The following is a 17,078-nucleotide window of genomic DNA, read 5'->3' on the forward strand; positions in this document are numbered from 1 at the left end:
AATGCTAAGAGTTACAGATATTTTTGTGATAATGAAAGTAAAGCATAGGTAAAGGGACTTCCAAAATAAAGATCCATTTTTTAATTTGGTCTAAATGTAAGGCATATTTGTCTTTGCCTTTAAGTTTAGAAAAATATTTTAGGTAATGAGCCTTGAAGAAAGGTGATAGTAATACTTCCCACTAGTGGACTTTAAGACACATGAAATATATATTTCTATCTACTTCATAGTGGAAAAAATACTTTGAGAAGGCAATATCCCATTTTAAATCAAAGTAATTTCTTCTGTATGGAAGAAAATCCCTATGTTTTATGAGAGTTACTTGGAGCAGGCCATTCTTCTCAAAGAGGTTATTTTTATAATACAATAAATACAATATTCTTAAATGAACTGCCCATCAATGGGAGAAAATTATCCATTTGCATTAAAAGAAGTCAATTTTTGTCAGATCTTTCCAAAGCAAACAAATTAGCAGTGGCTTTGGGAACTGTGAATCCACAGCTTCAACAGCAGTTGTCCAAAATTAAAGGTTTGTCAGAATGGGTGGGCGGAAGACAGAAACATTTCAAATGAGTATAAACATTTCATAACCCAGACAGAACCTTTCAAGAGTATCCCCACAGGCTGAAATGATCTGTCACCTGGGCTAGGCCCCAGCTTCATAAATGGGACTTTTATAAATGGAATATTTTCAAAAATAACAATGAGAGAAAGCAACAATTTGAAAAACAGATTTAAAGTAGAAAATGTTCATAATACATTAAGCAGGAAAAGGAGGTTACAAAAGCATGAGATCTCAATTTCGTAAAACAAAAACCAAATGAGATCCACACTGCCGTCTGAAGAACACCCCATTACAACATTAGTGGGTACAGAGCCAAAGCCAGTTCTGTGTCCAGTAACTTCCAGGCTTTGCCCATTGTACCTTCCCAAGTAGAGGAGAGTCATAGAGCCCTTTGAGGAAGTTCATCCCTGAGGAGGGTGTCTGTGACAAAGCGAAGTCTAACATCATTCAATCTGGCATTTTCCCTAACGTATATGACATGGACAGCTTCCCAATGCCTCTAGTGACCCAGAACACCTATTAACGTTCTTAGCAGCTCACCCTGGAAACAGTTTGAATAATAAATTGAATACCTGCATAATTGATACAAGTAGTCAAAGAAACTGATGAAAGACCAAAGAGAACAACAGTACAATATCAAAAGTGGTGATCTGTGGGTTGTAGTATTTTGGATTATATTAATTTTCCAAATTTTCTATAACAAGCATATTACCTTCATGATTGTGAAAAAAAAAACATACAGTATTTTACAATGCCAAAAGGGCTACACTGTTCAACTTTGTCCAGACTATTCATTGGTGAACAGGATATTCAGTACTTCAAATGCCAACAAACTAAGTTGGAGAAAAGCAGAAAGATCTGGCAATCTATACATTGCCACATGTAGACCATCTATAAAAGGCCAGCTATAAAAGAAACGTAGTCAGCTTAAATATTGTTCTCAGATTTCTGGTGTCCTATGAAAATAAATGAAGCAAGGAGTCCAGCCCTGGCAAAAGATGAAGGAGAACCTCAGCCTCACTAATTTCCTGTCTATTCTCTCAGATGCCAACCATTACACTGCAGCCTTTGGGAGAAATGTAAAATGTGTAGAGATAATCTAAACACTGTTTAGTCTCTTTATTTCCCCCACAAAAGACAGCGTAGAGGAGAAATCATAGCTTGTAAGACATTCCTATGAATCTGAGACAATAATGGATATGTCCATTGAAAGATGTTTAAATCCTACGTTTTAAAGATTCAAATTTCATTGAAATAAATGCTAACCAGTGTAAGTTGTTCTTTTCCATCAAAAATATATTTTGGCATTTCTTCTTCAACTGTAACTTTTATTATATGTTAAAAAAAAAAAATTCCAGACAATATGGTTGAAAGGCTATGTTAGCCTTGACCTGTGCATTCATTTTCTATGCTGAGTTTCAAAATGTTCTACAAATTAACACATTGCAAAAAATAGTTGAGTGCTGTTTAGTAAAATACCCATGGCTTAATAATAATAATTTTTAAAAACCCTGCTAACCTTCTCTGTGGAAACTTGTCCATAAACTTGAATAACAAATTCGCAGAACATCAGGGCTAGAAGAAAGCTAAGCTGGCCCTCCACACCCTTCACTCCTAATACTGAGGCCTGAAATGGTTAAGTACCCCCGTCAAGGTCACACAGCTACTTAGGGACAACATAAAGCCAGATGACAATTTCCAGAAGACTGAGATTTTGAAGCTATAACTGAAAACTCCCTGAGTTAATTAAGACGATGACTGCAGTTCAGCCCTGGCAAGAACAAAGGGATAATATTTATGTGAGAACGAACTTAGTCCATCTGTGGCTGGCACACAAATCTTTCCCTTCACTGTATTAGGCTTGCACTTTAACTTGTTCTGCCTGTTTTCCAAACAACTTTTGACTGATACCAGAAAACAAAAATCCTCCTGTTATTTCATGAGCCCAGCTTTTATAATTTGATAAGCACCAGAATATGTGTACTGTATGTAAGTTGCACAGGGGTGGTGGCAGGGAGTAGGGGAAAGGTTCATTAAATCAAGAAGGTATCATTTTAGACCATTACAAAAAAAAAAAAAGCAATCATTTTATTTATTTCCCACACTTGTGCATTACAACCCCACATGCATTGCCTACCAGTGAAAATTGTGAGATTCTCCTTCCCAAATAGGGAGACTGCTAAAATTCTATTTTAACATTTTATTGATATTTTTATTCATAATTTCCAGAGAAAGGACCAGAAGTGTGAGTTGGTTGTTTGTTTTTGTTTTGTTTTGTTTTAATCAAATCAACTGCCTAAAGAAACTGAAACTCCAGCACAAATCTGGTATTCTTATAGCCACACCATTTTATAAACGTTCAATACTTTAGAACCAGGGACACAAATTCACATCTCTGCTCTGAAGATCGTGGTATATTGTTTAAGTATCAGGGAAACCATCTATGAAAAATGTATACATTTTCAAGTCTATTCAGGCTAAAGTTCGTGATAAGAGCGGCTAACACTTTTTTTTTTTTTTTTTTTTTTTTTTTTGGTGGGGAGCACCTTACATTTCTGGGACTCAATAAAGTTTACCAGGCACCTGGTTTTTCCTATGCAACTACTTCAACCACCCCTTTCTTCTCTCTCTCTCTCTCTCTCTCTGTTTTCTCTCTCCCTCTCTCTCTCATCTCTCTATATCTCTCTCCTGCAACTTTGCTTTCTCACTAGGCTTTTCCCCCATGTTATTCCAAGTTTGGGCAGCTGCATCTGGATTAACCAGCTTATATTTAAATTAAACTATCTGACACAACATGTAAAATTGTCTTTCAGTAATTTTAATTCATTTTTCTTTCTTTTTTGGCTGCTATATCCAATTTTAATGGTAGGGAATATATTTGGCATTCTTAAAAAAAAAGAACTTGTTCCTTTTGAATTCTTAATAATAGTATTATCATCATCATTTCCATGCTTCATAATTCATACCTCAGCAAGGAATTCAAGCTGACATGTTATGCTGATCCAAGTTTTGCACCAGCCTCCTGTTCAGTCAAATCTCAGTCCTCATTTTCTTTGACAGCCCCTCTGATTAATCCTCCCTCCTTGAAACACTCAGCAGGTGGCTTCTAAGACACCATATGCCCTTGGTTTTCCTCCTACTTCATTAGCTCACTCTTATCCCTGATCTCTAACACTGATTCTTCCCTATCTCCCACCTTCTAAATGCCCTTAGACTCAGTCCTCTGAGTCTTGTCTTTGCTTCTTGTCCACATTCACTTTTTTAGTGACTTCATCCAGACTCACAACTCCCACATTTACACATCTTCAGCCTAGTCCCATCTGAATTCCAGACTCTTAATATCCAACTAACTCCTGGTTCTATCTTCATTTTGGACACCTAATGGGAATCACAATTTTGCATATCCAAAACCAACTGCTGATCTTCTCCATTCAAACCTCTCATAATGCAGTCTTCCTCATTCTAGTAAATAGCACTTCCATCTTTTCAATTGCCCAGGCACAAAACCCTGGAATCCCCTTTACCACCTCTTCCTTCCTCATACCTTACATGGAATCCATGATCAAATCCTACCGATTCCATCTTCAAAAGAGATTGAGAGCCTGACCTCTTCAAATCACCTCCATCCCTCCAAACCTTGTTCAAATCAATATCCCCCAATCTCCCCTGATTACACAGGAACATAACCTCCTGATTCTCCTTCTTCTGGATGTGCTTCCTCACAGTGTATTCTGAACTCAGCAGCCAACATGAGTCTTCTCAAAAGTAACATCCCATCGCTCTCGGGTCCCAATTCTCCAAAGGCTCCCTATTCCATTTCCCAGTTCTCCAAAGGCTCCCTATTCCATTTAGAGCAGGAGTCAAAGTCTGCACAGAAGCCTATAAGACCCTCCTCCCTACACCACCCTCCTGCCCAATCTCCCAGCACTCTCCCCATGTTCAACCTGGGGCTTCCTTGCTCTTCTTCAGAAACAGCAGGCTCACCTCTGCCTTATGGCATTTGCATTTGCTAACTCCCACCCCCAACAGCCTGAGGAGGTCACCCCTGCAGATGACATGTAGTCCTTCCTTAGCAACTTAGGGCCTTGACTCAAATACCACCATCTCAGGTGGGGATGGGGGGAGGGTGGCTTCCCTATTCATCTTTTCTAAAATGACAACACATCCCTATGCTCCCTATTCTCCCTTTTCTCTGTAATGATTATCGGTAACTATATGCTAAAATTTTGACTGTTGGTTGTTACTTCTTCCCCACTAGAATCTAAGCTGCAAGCTGAGTTTTTTATGTTTTTAATGCACTTCTGAAGCCCCAGCACCTAGAACAGTACCACATCGGAGGTGAGAGTATAATCCATAATTGTTGAACAAGTAAATAAATGCTCCACTATAACCTGGTTTTTCTTTACAAAAGGTCATGGTAATCTTCCCACATAAACGCACAACTACTCGAAGGGGCAGGGACAAGATCGGCCATAACTGGGTAACAGTTGAAGCTGGGTGATGGTCATATGGAGATGGTTTAGGCATTCATCCTACTTTTGTGTACATTTGAAATTTTCTATAATAAAAAATGAATATACATTTGCTTAATTATTTAATGACCACATAGTATTCCATAGTCTGACTCTACCATAACTATTTAACCATTTACCCTACTGGAGGATATTTAGATTTCATCTTTTTCTCTATCATCAAAGACGCTAGGATAAATAGTCTTACACAACTATCCAATTTGCCTTACAACAAATTCCTAGACATAGAAGGGTTTGCACATTTAAAATCTTATACATACTACCAATCTTCCCTTCACAAAGTCTGACCCAGTTTATGTTCCCATTGGCACATTAAAGGAATGTTATTCTAAGAGTGGTCCATAGAATGGTGTTAGAATGCAAAATGTTCCTGACTGGTCCACTGAAATAGGTCCAGAAATTGAGAGTAAACATTTAGAAACATATAACGCAACTTGAGAGTTAATTTTATGTCTGATGAATATTGTGTGTGTGTGTGTGTGTGTGTGTGTGTGTGTGTGTGTGATATTTGATGTTTTAATCTGCATATCTGTGATTTTGTTTTCTGGCTACTTATTTTTACTGTATGTTACAAGCATATCTGTCAAAAACAGACTGGGAAAATATGGCCCTTCAGTGCAGTTTGAAAAAAAACTACACTGTTTGCCCACAGCATCATCAATTATGAACTTTTGCTTATTTTATTTGTCATTTTAGTTACTGAGAAATATAGGCTGGTGCAAACGTAATTGCGGTTTTTGCCATTACTTTCGATACTTTTGTACCAACCTAATAATATACCACTGTTGGTTTAATTTGCACTTTTGATTGCTGACAGATTTGACCACCTTTTTACATGTTTCATGGCCCCATATTCATTATTTTATGAATTGCCTATTTACTTCACGACTTTATTAAATGTTCACCTTGCTGATAAGATTATAAGAGTTTATTTTAAAAGCTCTTTGTACTTTAGGAATATCAGCTTTTGTTGATCATATTGTTTGTAAATATTTTCCCAGTATATGGTCTGTCCTTCAAACAAGTTGAGATGGTTGCCAACACGTTGAAAAATAAAGATGTAAAACATACGTATATGTAGTCACATTTTTAAATCCTTTCCTTCATGGTTTCTACTTAGAGATGCCTTCCCCACATACACATAAATTGTAAAAATATTTATCCATAGATTTTTATCATACATTTATAGCTTATCTTGTTATACATATAATTTGATCCCTATAATTATTTCTACATTAGCAGTGTGGTACAGAGCCTGCTTTATTTTTCCAGAAGACTTTGCAGGTGTCCCAACACTTTTTATTGAGTAATTAATCTTTTTCCTACCAATCTGAAACACCAACTTTATCATATACTAAATTACCATACACATGTATGTAAAACAAGGTTCTTTAATATTTTACTCATTGATGTATCCCTGTATCAATACCATTGCTCAATCATCATTGACTTAAAATATTCTTTAATATCTAAGATGGCAAGTGCCCCTCATAAATATTTCCTGTAATTCTGAGAGTATTAATAGGTTCATTCTTCCAGATGCAGTTTGGAATTATTTTGTCAGGTTCCCTATTTTTACAGAAATTGTACTGAATGTACACTTCAATTGAACAAATCTTATATTTTGTATTACCATACTGGATCTGGCTTTCCAAGAACAAAGAATCTCTCTCTACTAATATGAAACTCATTTATGAATTTGTACAATTATGAAGCTGAATTGTACAAAACTCCTACAATTCAGTTTTGTAGCTTTCCTTACTTAGTTCCTACTATACATTTCTAGGAAAGTCATTCCTAACATTTGTATGGTTGTACTGTTATTTTAGGTGTGATCTCTTTTTAATAATATTGTCTAATATTTATGCTTGGTAATTAAATCATCAATTTTTCTTTATTTAGTTTGTGGCTAACCAGCAATTTTAATCAACAATCATAGTACTTCTAATAGCTTTTTAGGTGAGTCTAAACATACTCTGTTAATTTCATTCATATCTTCATTCATTCATTTTTTAAAAAATCAAGCGCTTGTTACATATATCTCAAGATATCAGAGCAACTAAAGATTAATATTATACTTAAAAATATGGATCCCCTCCAAGGAACATAAAATCTAGTCGAGTATATAAAATATACATATATTATTGTACAAGACAGAAATTGGGAGGTCTTTAAAATGGTACAGTTAATATGATGAGAGATAATAGAAGGACGTAATACAGAAGGATGGAGAGCTTAAGGAAGTCTTCACGTGAGTGGTGGCATTTATTCTAAGGACAGAATGTTATGATGTGAAGAGATTAAACGGATAATATTCTAGGAAGAGAGAAAAAAAGTACAATCAAAGGCAAAAGAAGAAAACCCCAGATAAATTTGGGCTAAAGCACAGGGTATACTAAAGAAGGAATAGGGTAAACAAATACATGGATTGCTCTGAATGCAAGATTAATTTTGTTCTTAGGTAGAAAATGGGGAGCTACGGGACAAACAGCTATGTTCTGGGAAACTGAATCTGAGGACAAGATGCAAATACTGGGCAATTTGTGGGTGAAAAGGACTGAGGCAGAGGGAATATGGTAATTTTAAAACATGGCCCCCAAATTCTTTGACACTTCTCCAATCGAGAGGTAGGAGTCTGTATTCCCACTCCTTGAAGTTAGGCTTTGTGGCTGCTTGACTAATAATCTAGCAGAAGTGACACTAGACCAGTTCCCATGCCCAGACCTTAAGAAAATGACAACTTTTGCTCGTATCTCTTGGAACATCGACTCTTGCAACTCAGCCACCAAGCTATGAGGAAGACCAAGCAGTCCATTGAGAGGCCACATGGTGATGACGGAAGCCCCTAGTTCTTAGCTCCCAGCCAACTGCTGGCATCAACTTGCCAGGCATGTAGGTGAATCACTTCACAAGTGGATCCTCTGGCATGTAGTCAAAATATCCCCAGCTGATGTCATAAGGGGCAGAGATGAGCTTTCTCAGCTAAACCCTGCCCTAACTGCAGATTTGTGATTGTTACTGTTTTAAGCACTTAGTTCTGGGGTGGTTTGTTGCACAGCAATAGCAACTGGGACAGAGACCAATTTAGAGGCTCTCATAATAGTGCATATCAATGAGAAAAATGACTTAAAAGCAGCTGTGAGAATGGGGGAAATGGGTTAAGATGCCAGAATATTCTGAAGGTGCAATTAATACATGAGAAAATTGCAGCCTAAAATTAAAATTATAATTTAGCCTCTTAGTTATTTCTCTGAATAAGAATTAACTAGATAGAAATAGTTATTTACTAATATTTTGGTTAGGAAAGGGATTTTCTGGTACAAAGTAGTAAATGTGACAAAACTGGAAATACTCTAAAGATAAGCTTTGGGGATTTAACGTAGACCAATCACTCTCAAACTGTGTGCTCAAGACAAGTTCGGGGTTCCAAAAGATCAAAATTATTTCCATAATGATACTAATAAATTATTTTCCCTTTATTACTCTCACTCTCTGAGTTTTCCAGAGCCTTCATCATGTTCAATATCTCAATAAACTACAGAAGCAAATAAGGGAATTCGCATATCTTTTATTAAGCAAGACTTTAAGAGATTTGCAAAAATATTAAATGGTGCCACTCTTCTTACCAAACATATATTGTTTGGAAAAATACAGTATTTCTTCATTTAAAAAATTCTTACTTACATTAACGTGTAATGGGTTTATTATTGTTATCTCAAATAAGTATTTCTAAATGTCCCCATTTTACGTTTTAATATAGCAAATAGTTACAATATAAGCTGCATGTTAAAAAGCTGTTTAGAACTCTGAACAATTCTTAAGAGTATAGAAGGGTCTTACACCGAAAGGTCTGAGAAACACTCCACACTAAGCACAGAGTATATGCCAATGTGTTAATATGTACAATGGCAGAGTAGACATGAAGAAGAACAAAGGTAGTAGGAGTGAGTATATGTGGTTCCTGCAAGTCCTAGACTTAATTATCATCATCGCCTTCATAGCTTATGTGGAAGTGACAGCCATGCAGCTATTTTACGCAAATTTTTTTGGTGTTCATAATAATCTTGCTGAATAGCACCTTTAAACCCCAGAGAATATGGCAGGAGAGATTATATCATCTGTCTCAGGTTACAAAGTGCTGATATTAATAATGTCTTATTTTTGTTCAAGCTATAGCCCCCCAAATACACTCTGGCATTATTAAGAGGAAAAAGAAGGTATATTAAGTCAACAGAAATAAACTGTTAACATAAGTAGTTATTTACCTTTATTAAGCACTTTTCCCCTAAAGGACCAAAAACATGTCAGATATATCAGTATGCATAAAACCTCCATTAATAACCTTACAGGTATACAGTTGCTATTTCCATATTGTAGAAGAAGAAAATGTTATTAGTCAACACACAGTAAACTAAAAAGCAAAAACATTAAATCCCTAATTCTTCATCTCTGCCAAGCAATAATTTACATGTCATGCCAAAAGCAAAATGTATATCTTGAATCACCATATTTGCTGCTTTTAAATGAGTATCAAATGCTTTCTCCTTCTGTCATAATCTAAGATGATTTTGTATAATTGTTTCCCTCTTTCCATCTTCATTGGATGCCTCTGTCACCTGTATAGAACTATTAAGCCTGGGAAATGTTTTCTAATAAGACCATCAATGATTTACTATACATTTATGAAGCAAAATTAGTCACTGAACTTCAATTCTCAGTTACCACAATCTTTGCAGTGATCCAAAAGGATTAAAAACTCAATCAAAATGCTGATTTACAGCCAGGTGCAGTGGCTCATGCCTGTAATCCTAGCCATTGGGGAGGCTGAGGCAGGCAGATCACCTGAGGTCAGGAGTTCGAGACCAGCCTGGCAAACATGGTGAAACCCTGTCTCTACTAAAAATACAAAAATTAGCTGGGCATAGTGGCAGGCACCTATAATCCCAGCTACATGGGAGGCTGAGGCAGGAGAATCACTCGAACCTATGGAGCATAGGTTGCAGTGAGCCAAGATCGTGCCACTTCACTCCAACCTGGGTGACAGAGCAAAACTCCATCTCAAAAAAAAAAAAAAAAAATGCTGATTTACAAAACTGGCAAATTGTTTTTACAATGAGGCACGAAGCTCTCCTCCAACTCTTAGACCAATCTGTAAGCAACACTAGGCAATATGTAGGAAATGTATATAGGCCATAATCATACTCATGTATAAGCCATGCTACTACTCAATGCAAGAAGATGATTCCACATAATGGGCAACTGAAAAATGAAAATATGTCAGCTAATACCTGATAAAAAGAAATGATGAGATTTATGTGGCTGAATGAGGGTATACAACAGTAATGTCAGCTTCTGCAATGAACAAATCTGATAATATATAAAGAGTTAACATAATAGAAGTTTATTTCTCTCTCTTGCTCACATAATTTATGCTCTATCTTTCATTGTATAGAGTTTGTTACTGGGAAAGACTGCAAATATGACTATTAAAGATTTTCTGTTCAGGAACATATGGATTCCTGAACAGGAATAGTGAGGAGCCATCCATAATGCAATGATTTAGACTCAGGTTCACTTAATCCCGTCTCTCACCATCCCCTCAGGCCTCCTAGTCATCTGCATCCAACCACAGGAAAGAGGACGATAGAGCCTGGAGTTCAAAGCCTTGTCCCAGATTTGCCCTACTGACTGTTCACATTGTGTTGGTAAGAACAAGGCATGTAGCTCACCTACATACAACTGGAGGCTGCTTCACCAGTCTCTCTGGTTAGGCAGCTGCTTCACACAATACTTCTTTTCTATTGAGGGCTGAGCATAAGTTATGATGGACAGCAGGCAACCTCTGTCCCTGGGGTGATGGTTCCACTGCCAGGCAAGCCTCTGACCAATTATCATGAAATATGAGGAAATGAGCCACCAGAAACTTCACCTCACAAGTGGGCAGCCTACCCACGTAAAAATCATGCCTGGGATGAGGAATCCCTCAATGGGCGACACACCGTAGCATTCTACGGAGGAAGCTGTGGCACTGCTGAGATGATGCAGATGGTCACACAGCTGCTGTGTGCACAGAAGTGGGAATCAGTGCACAGGAGGAAGAGACAATATGCTTAAGAACTCAAAACATAACGTGCAACAATATGTGAGTCTATCTGTTCTGGAAAAGCAATAAAACAGGCATATCAGCCTAGCCAGTAGGAATCAGAAAAAGAGTGATTATTCACAGGCAACAGTTTTGATTACATTATGCATATAAGAAACAGAATTATAAACACAATTCTCTATCAAAAACAAAAAATGGAGTTGCTCCATTACTAAACCCATATGGGATGTTTGATATTCTGATATATGTATTCTTCCATTAAAGTATATTCCTTTCCATTAAACAAGTCAGCATATCTTCCTTGTGTTACACCTAAGTGGTTTCTTTTGATTTTTTTTTTTAATTTTCCTGTTATGAGGTTCGAGGTTACAGTGAGCTACAGTCATGCCACTGCACTTCAGCCTGGGCAACAGAGCAAGACCCTGTCTCTAAAAAAGAACTAATAATAACAAATAAAATTAAATTGTTCTGTTATTATTCCACGTAAGGAGGATGTCCATTAGAACAGAGACTAGTCTGGCTCCCTACACTCATGGGAAGGCTGTTTCCATTAGTATTGCTTTTGTTCCCAGTAAATGACTCTGTTTCACCTACTGCACTGTTGGTGCTGGTCACCGCAGGTGGCTCTGGACCTGCCACCATGGTGCTGTGTGCACCAGCGATGGGCAGAATTCCAAACCACTGCCTCTCTAAGCCACCTCTCCAGAGCCCCAGTCCCAGATGTGACAAACCTGAAGTCCCATGAGTGTGCCTACTTGCTGGCAGACATCAAGAAAAACACAAAAGTGGGCATTTCTGCTTGGGAAGTTAAGAGAAACAGCACTTTTATCCACTCAGCTTCACACAATGATGAATGCCCCCAAATTCAGGAAAAGGATTCAGATGCCAGGTAGCCCAAATGGGGATAAATGTCTACTGTACACACAATAAAATGTTAACTCAAACTGGCACATGGACCCCTGCTGCTTGTCAGGGGATATAGGCCATAATGAAAGGGAGGGGAGTTGGAAGATTATGGGGAAACAATCTTCTTTTCCACGCATTCACTAAGGACTACTGTCCATAAAAATCTCCCAGGATTTACAGGGCAAACCAGGCTTTGTCTTCTCCATTCAATGCCAGGACCCCAGGGCAAAGCCCCTAGGAATAGCTTTGTGGTGGTGGTACTACCAGTGGCATAGGGCAGTCCTAGTGATGACAACTGTCCCCAGCACTGTCAAAAAAAAAAAAAAAAAAACTATCTGTGATGATGAGAATGTTCTATGTGCTGCCCTCTAGCCACATGTAGCTAATGAGCATGTGAATTGTGACCGGTGTAAATCATGAACTCAATTTTTAATTTTCTTAATTAAAATAACTAAATGTGGTTAAATTTAAATGACCACATGTGGCTACTAGCTTTCATACTGAAGAATACATCTAACCAATCTAGCATACAAGAAAAATGGACTGTTTAAACGTTTTTAGAAGAAAGTTCCTCCATTGCCCCTAGTAACCTAATCTAATATCTAATAAAATAAACATCTGAGTATTTCTTTCTTCTGATTGTTTAAAAACCTTCTGGCCCTGTCTTGCTCGAATCATGGATCCAATCTTAACATGATTCAGATACCTTCTCCATGTTCTAGAGCAACAATTTTCAATGTCTTTGATTATGAGAACCCATGTTTAGTGTCAAAATGAATTGTTAGCCATTTATAATAGTAGTATAAAGGGTAGTAGTACAAAGTAGCTTTAATTTCTGTTGATTAAGAAAATACATTATAATAAAAAAGCTCCCCTTAATTCAGTAACATTTCATATTCATACACATTTCCTTATAGTAGGAGCAATAGAGTTTTAAAATAATCATATATATATACACACACACACACACACACACACACACACACACACACACACATACATATATATGAGGCTATTTATTTAATACATGAGACATCCTTGGAATTAATTGCCACATACTCCAGGACTTCTACAATACTCAATAGCCTCCTGCGCTCTGTCACCCACACAGTTGAGAAGCCTTTTCAAGACTGGCTCCTAACTGTCTGGCTACCTTGCAGATATGTGAGTTTTTATTCCCAAGAGGGATTTTGGATTAATGTTGGATAAATGTGAAAAAGCAACTTTCCTAGTAGTTGAAAGTCAGATTTTTTCTATATATATCTGCTAGTGCAGATACATGATACAGATGATTTATGCTGCAGTTTAGTCCAATTATCATTCAAAGATGATCAAGGTTTAATAATTTGGATTTCCTAAAAGTGTATTTTCACAACTCAACATTTATATCACACTTATCAGCTCTTTTGCAGTCATCGTTTTATCAAAAATTATCCTCGCTCTCTGTCTTTGATTAACTCATGTTTCTGTGTCATCTTTGAAGCCAAAATTTGAAGAAATAATCTGAGAAAAAAAAAGCAAACATTTATTTAACTATTATACAGTCAATTCACTGCAATTAATCACATACAGCAAGTTTTTGAACTCTAATTTTGAAGCAAATTCTCAGCAATCTCTCTGGTCTCTATAAGTTCACTCTGGTAGCACACTCGTATAGGGTTTATGTCCAAATGCCGAATGTATACGAGTGGTTCAGTTTATCTTAAATGGGCCAAACATTACAACTCCGCTTCGACTCCTCTATTTTCAATTTGGAAATTAATGTATGTTTGTTCTCCACACTAGATTTCCAGTGATCTAATATGGACCATAATCTTCGCTTTTTGCTATCTAGAGGTGGGTGTTTTATAAGTAACATGTGAGCAACTGCTTGGTGAGCTCGGTCAGAGGAGAACGAAGCCATTTCCAGGGCAGAGATGGCCAGGAGCTAGCTGGATAGGTAATTAAAAGCTGGAGGTGAATGGCCACTCTTGTGAGGTTGCAGAAGAATGAGGAAAGACACCATCAGCATCACAAATTTGTTATTATAATTAAATCAGGACAAACTGTTTCTACAGACTAACTTCTCCGCCCAGAAATGATCTAAGAGCTGAAATCTTACAGTCTGAGAGCAAACTGGAGGATAACATGAAAGGATAATGGCATGAGGTCAGATTTGACCACTGTGACCTTAAAACACCCCCCAAATCTCTGAGGCAGTCCTGTGGTTTGGGGTGACAGCCCCATGGGACCCACCGCTCATGCTTAGCGGTTTCCCAGTCTCCACAGGCACTCCCCTGAATGCATGGCTCTCATCAGAACCAAGTCCCCAACTACACCTTTCAGAACAGGAGAGCCAGTCTATATTTCAGAATAAAGAGTATGAGACAAAAACCAAAAAAAAAAAAAAAAAAAAAAAGGCCAGGTACTGTGGCTCACGCCTGTAATCCCAGCACTTTGGGAGGCCAGGGTAGGCAAATCACTTGAGATCAGGAGTTCGAGATCAGCCTGGCCAACATGGTGAAATCCCATCTCTACTAGAAATACAAAAATTAGCTGGGCATGGTGGCAGGCACCTATAGTCTCACCTACTCGGGAGGCTAAGGCAGGAGAATCCCTTGAACCCAAGAGGCAGAGGTTGCAGTGAGCCGAGATCACACCCCTGCATTCCAGACTGGGTGACAGAGCGAGACTCTGCCTCAGAAAAGAAAAAAAAGAAAGCCAAAGTGGCTCCTAGGCTAGTATGAGTTCACTCCATAAAATGTGGAAACCTCTTCCAGGCTCTGTATGGATTACAAAAAGATACCATACACCCAAGAATGCCCCCAACCTTATTACAGCTGACAAAGTATCAAGCAAATCACAATCCACACTCTGAAAAAGAAATCTCACATTACAAAATGAAAGATATCACATTTTTTACTGGCCACAGACCATTTTACACTTCCAAACTCTCTGGGTTTCCTAGAAAGATGTCACCCACTGAAAAAGACAGGAACACATTTCATCAAGATGAGCTGAAATAAATTTATTGCAATAAAAAATGGATCTGCTGAGAAGCATTCACTTATTATACATCACATACATTGACTGCTGTAGACATCAACTATCGTCTCAAAATAGTCATTCTTTTAAAAGACTGGCAAACTTAAATATTGAATTTAGAAAGATGAATCTGAGGTTTTAATTCAATTCGCAATGGCACGTGTTAGTGGCATAAAAAAATTGCTTCTCAATTAAATCATCTGGGTTGTAATTTATTCAAGATAAAAATTTTTTTAAGTCACAAATTAAAAAGCACATACACCTACCTTTTTAAGGGAGATCACATTTCAGGATTCTGTATCAGAGAGAAACCGTCTTTTCCTGTGAAGAAAAAATAGAAGAAAAACTATCTACTAGTAACAACAAATAGCAAATGTGAATTTTTAAGACCAGCCTATAATCTTATCATGTTGTATTTCATTTGTAATATTAAACAAATGGAAATATTTAAATTAGATTAAGAGTTGAGAGGTGAGGAATGATTTCGTGCATTTCTGTATCGGTACATAAAAGCATGTTTACAAGAGTTTTTAAATTCCAGAGTGATTGGGCTTTTGTAACAGAACAAAATGATAAAATAAGAATTGGAAGAGGATAAAAATGAATGAAGAATGCTCAAAACTAGCAATTTAGAGTATTTACTTCAATCTATCCCAATGACATATTTTCAAACATTTTGTTTAATTCCATAAAGTAAATGTATAAACAAAGAAGGAAATACATAAAACTGCACTCTTATTTCTGCTTTTCCAGTGGCAAAATTAGGTCAAAAGGTTGCGGTGGGCTGTGCAGGTAACAGAGTAACAGAACTATAAGCTGCTACCTCTTTCTATTGATTTTTTATTGTCCAAGCCAATAAACTATATTTATGAGCTCGATTTTTCTTAGCTAAGACTTTTAGATTACAAAAAAACTACATAAAATGCAAATAAAACAGGATACCTCTGATTTTATTTTACATGTATTACTTTCAATAAACAATTGACACAGAAACCTACTAGTCACTAATAAATACTAAATATGACTTTTCAAAATCACTTGTTAATATAAATTATTTTCGCTTTACACATTGAAGCCAAAATAAGAAAGTAAATGGTTTAGTTTAATATGTCAATCATCCACTGCTATAAACTGTTTTCAGTCAAATCTAATTAAAATGACCAATAGGATAAAGTTCACAAGAATGTAATTCTGACTCTGACCATGATGTACGTTTGGTTCCATCTGTAATTTAACTTCCAAAGGGGATAATGATATATAGATTCAGAAACAATGACCAGGATTCTGACCCAAAAGAGCTCCAAAGATTTGAAATGACTGCCAATGCATAAATTCAAGGAGACCACAGTCCAGAGGAGTCCCTCTCCCCAAATGAGAACTCCTCCATTAGCTTGTGTTTGCTTCACTTCAGAATAAAAGTCCCTTTTAAACTTTAAATAAGAAATTTTCACAACGTCCTACGGAAAGGATCGTGAACCGTGCAACCACCTCCATGTCTGCATATAGCCAAAGTGAGTCCCACTCTTCTTGGCCAAGCTTAGTTAGCTGCAGAACCTCTTTCCTTCAAAGCAACGCCAATGCCCCAGGTGGACTCCCCAGTGTAAGCCAGCATCTGGGGCCTTTCCTCTCTTGCTCTTCACCACTTCATATGTCAGCCAGCATTACTTTGGTCCCCTTCACTGCCAATACAGTATAGTGATGGTAACAGCTGCCTTTTCTATTTTCTGAAACTACAGTTGCAGGTAAGCTCTGCTAACAAAAGAAAGCCAAGATAGCTAAGAAAGCCACGATGGATCAATGATCAATATGGACACATGGGTCACACTGCACGTACGCTAAGCCAAATCATAATCTATGACCTAGTAACAACTGGGGTGGGACCATTTACAGATCTTCAGTTCATAACTGACCAACCAGAAATAATATATCTATTTTTGCTTCAAATATG

General features: G+C 37.3%; 1 protein-coding gene across 7 annotated transcripts in view; it reads right to left on the reverse strand.

The window, feature by feature from the left end:
- PLCB4 (phospholipase C beta 4) overlaps positions 1-17,078 on the reverse strand; it is a 425,441-nt gene that overhangs the window by 382,740 nt on the left and 25,623 nt on the right. For 4 of the 7 annotated variants that reach the window (XM_017868902.1, XM_017868898.1, XM_017868900.1 and 1 more), the window contains exon 2: positions 15,397-15,451. The exons of the other annotated variants lie outside the window; for them this stretch is intronic. The gene's annotated coding sequence lies outside the window, so the exon portion shown is untranslated. The remainder of the gene's footprint in view (positions 1-15,396; positions 15,452-17,078) is intronic. 7 annotated transcript variants of the gene reach the window in all.

The sequence above is a fragment of the Rhinopithecus bieti genome, unplaced genomic scaffold (genome assembly GCF_001698545.2).
Source record: "Rhinopithecus bieti isolate Rb0 unplaced genomic scaffold, ASM169854v2 scaffold_4658, whole genome shotgun sequence".
In the NCBI taxonomy this organism is placed as follows: Eukaryota; Metazoa; Chordata; class Mammalia; order Primates; family Cercopithecidae; genus Rhinopithecus; species Rhinopithecus bieti.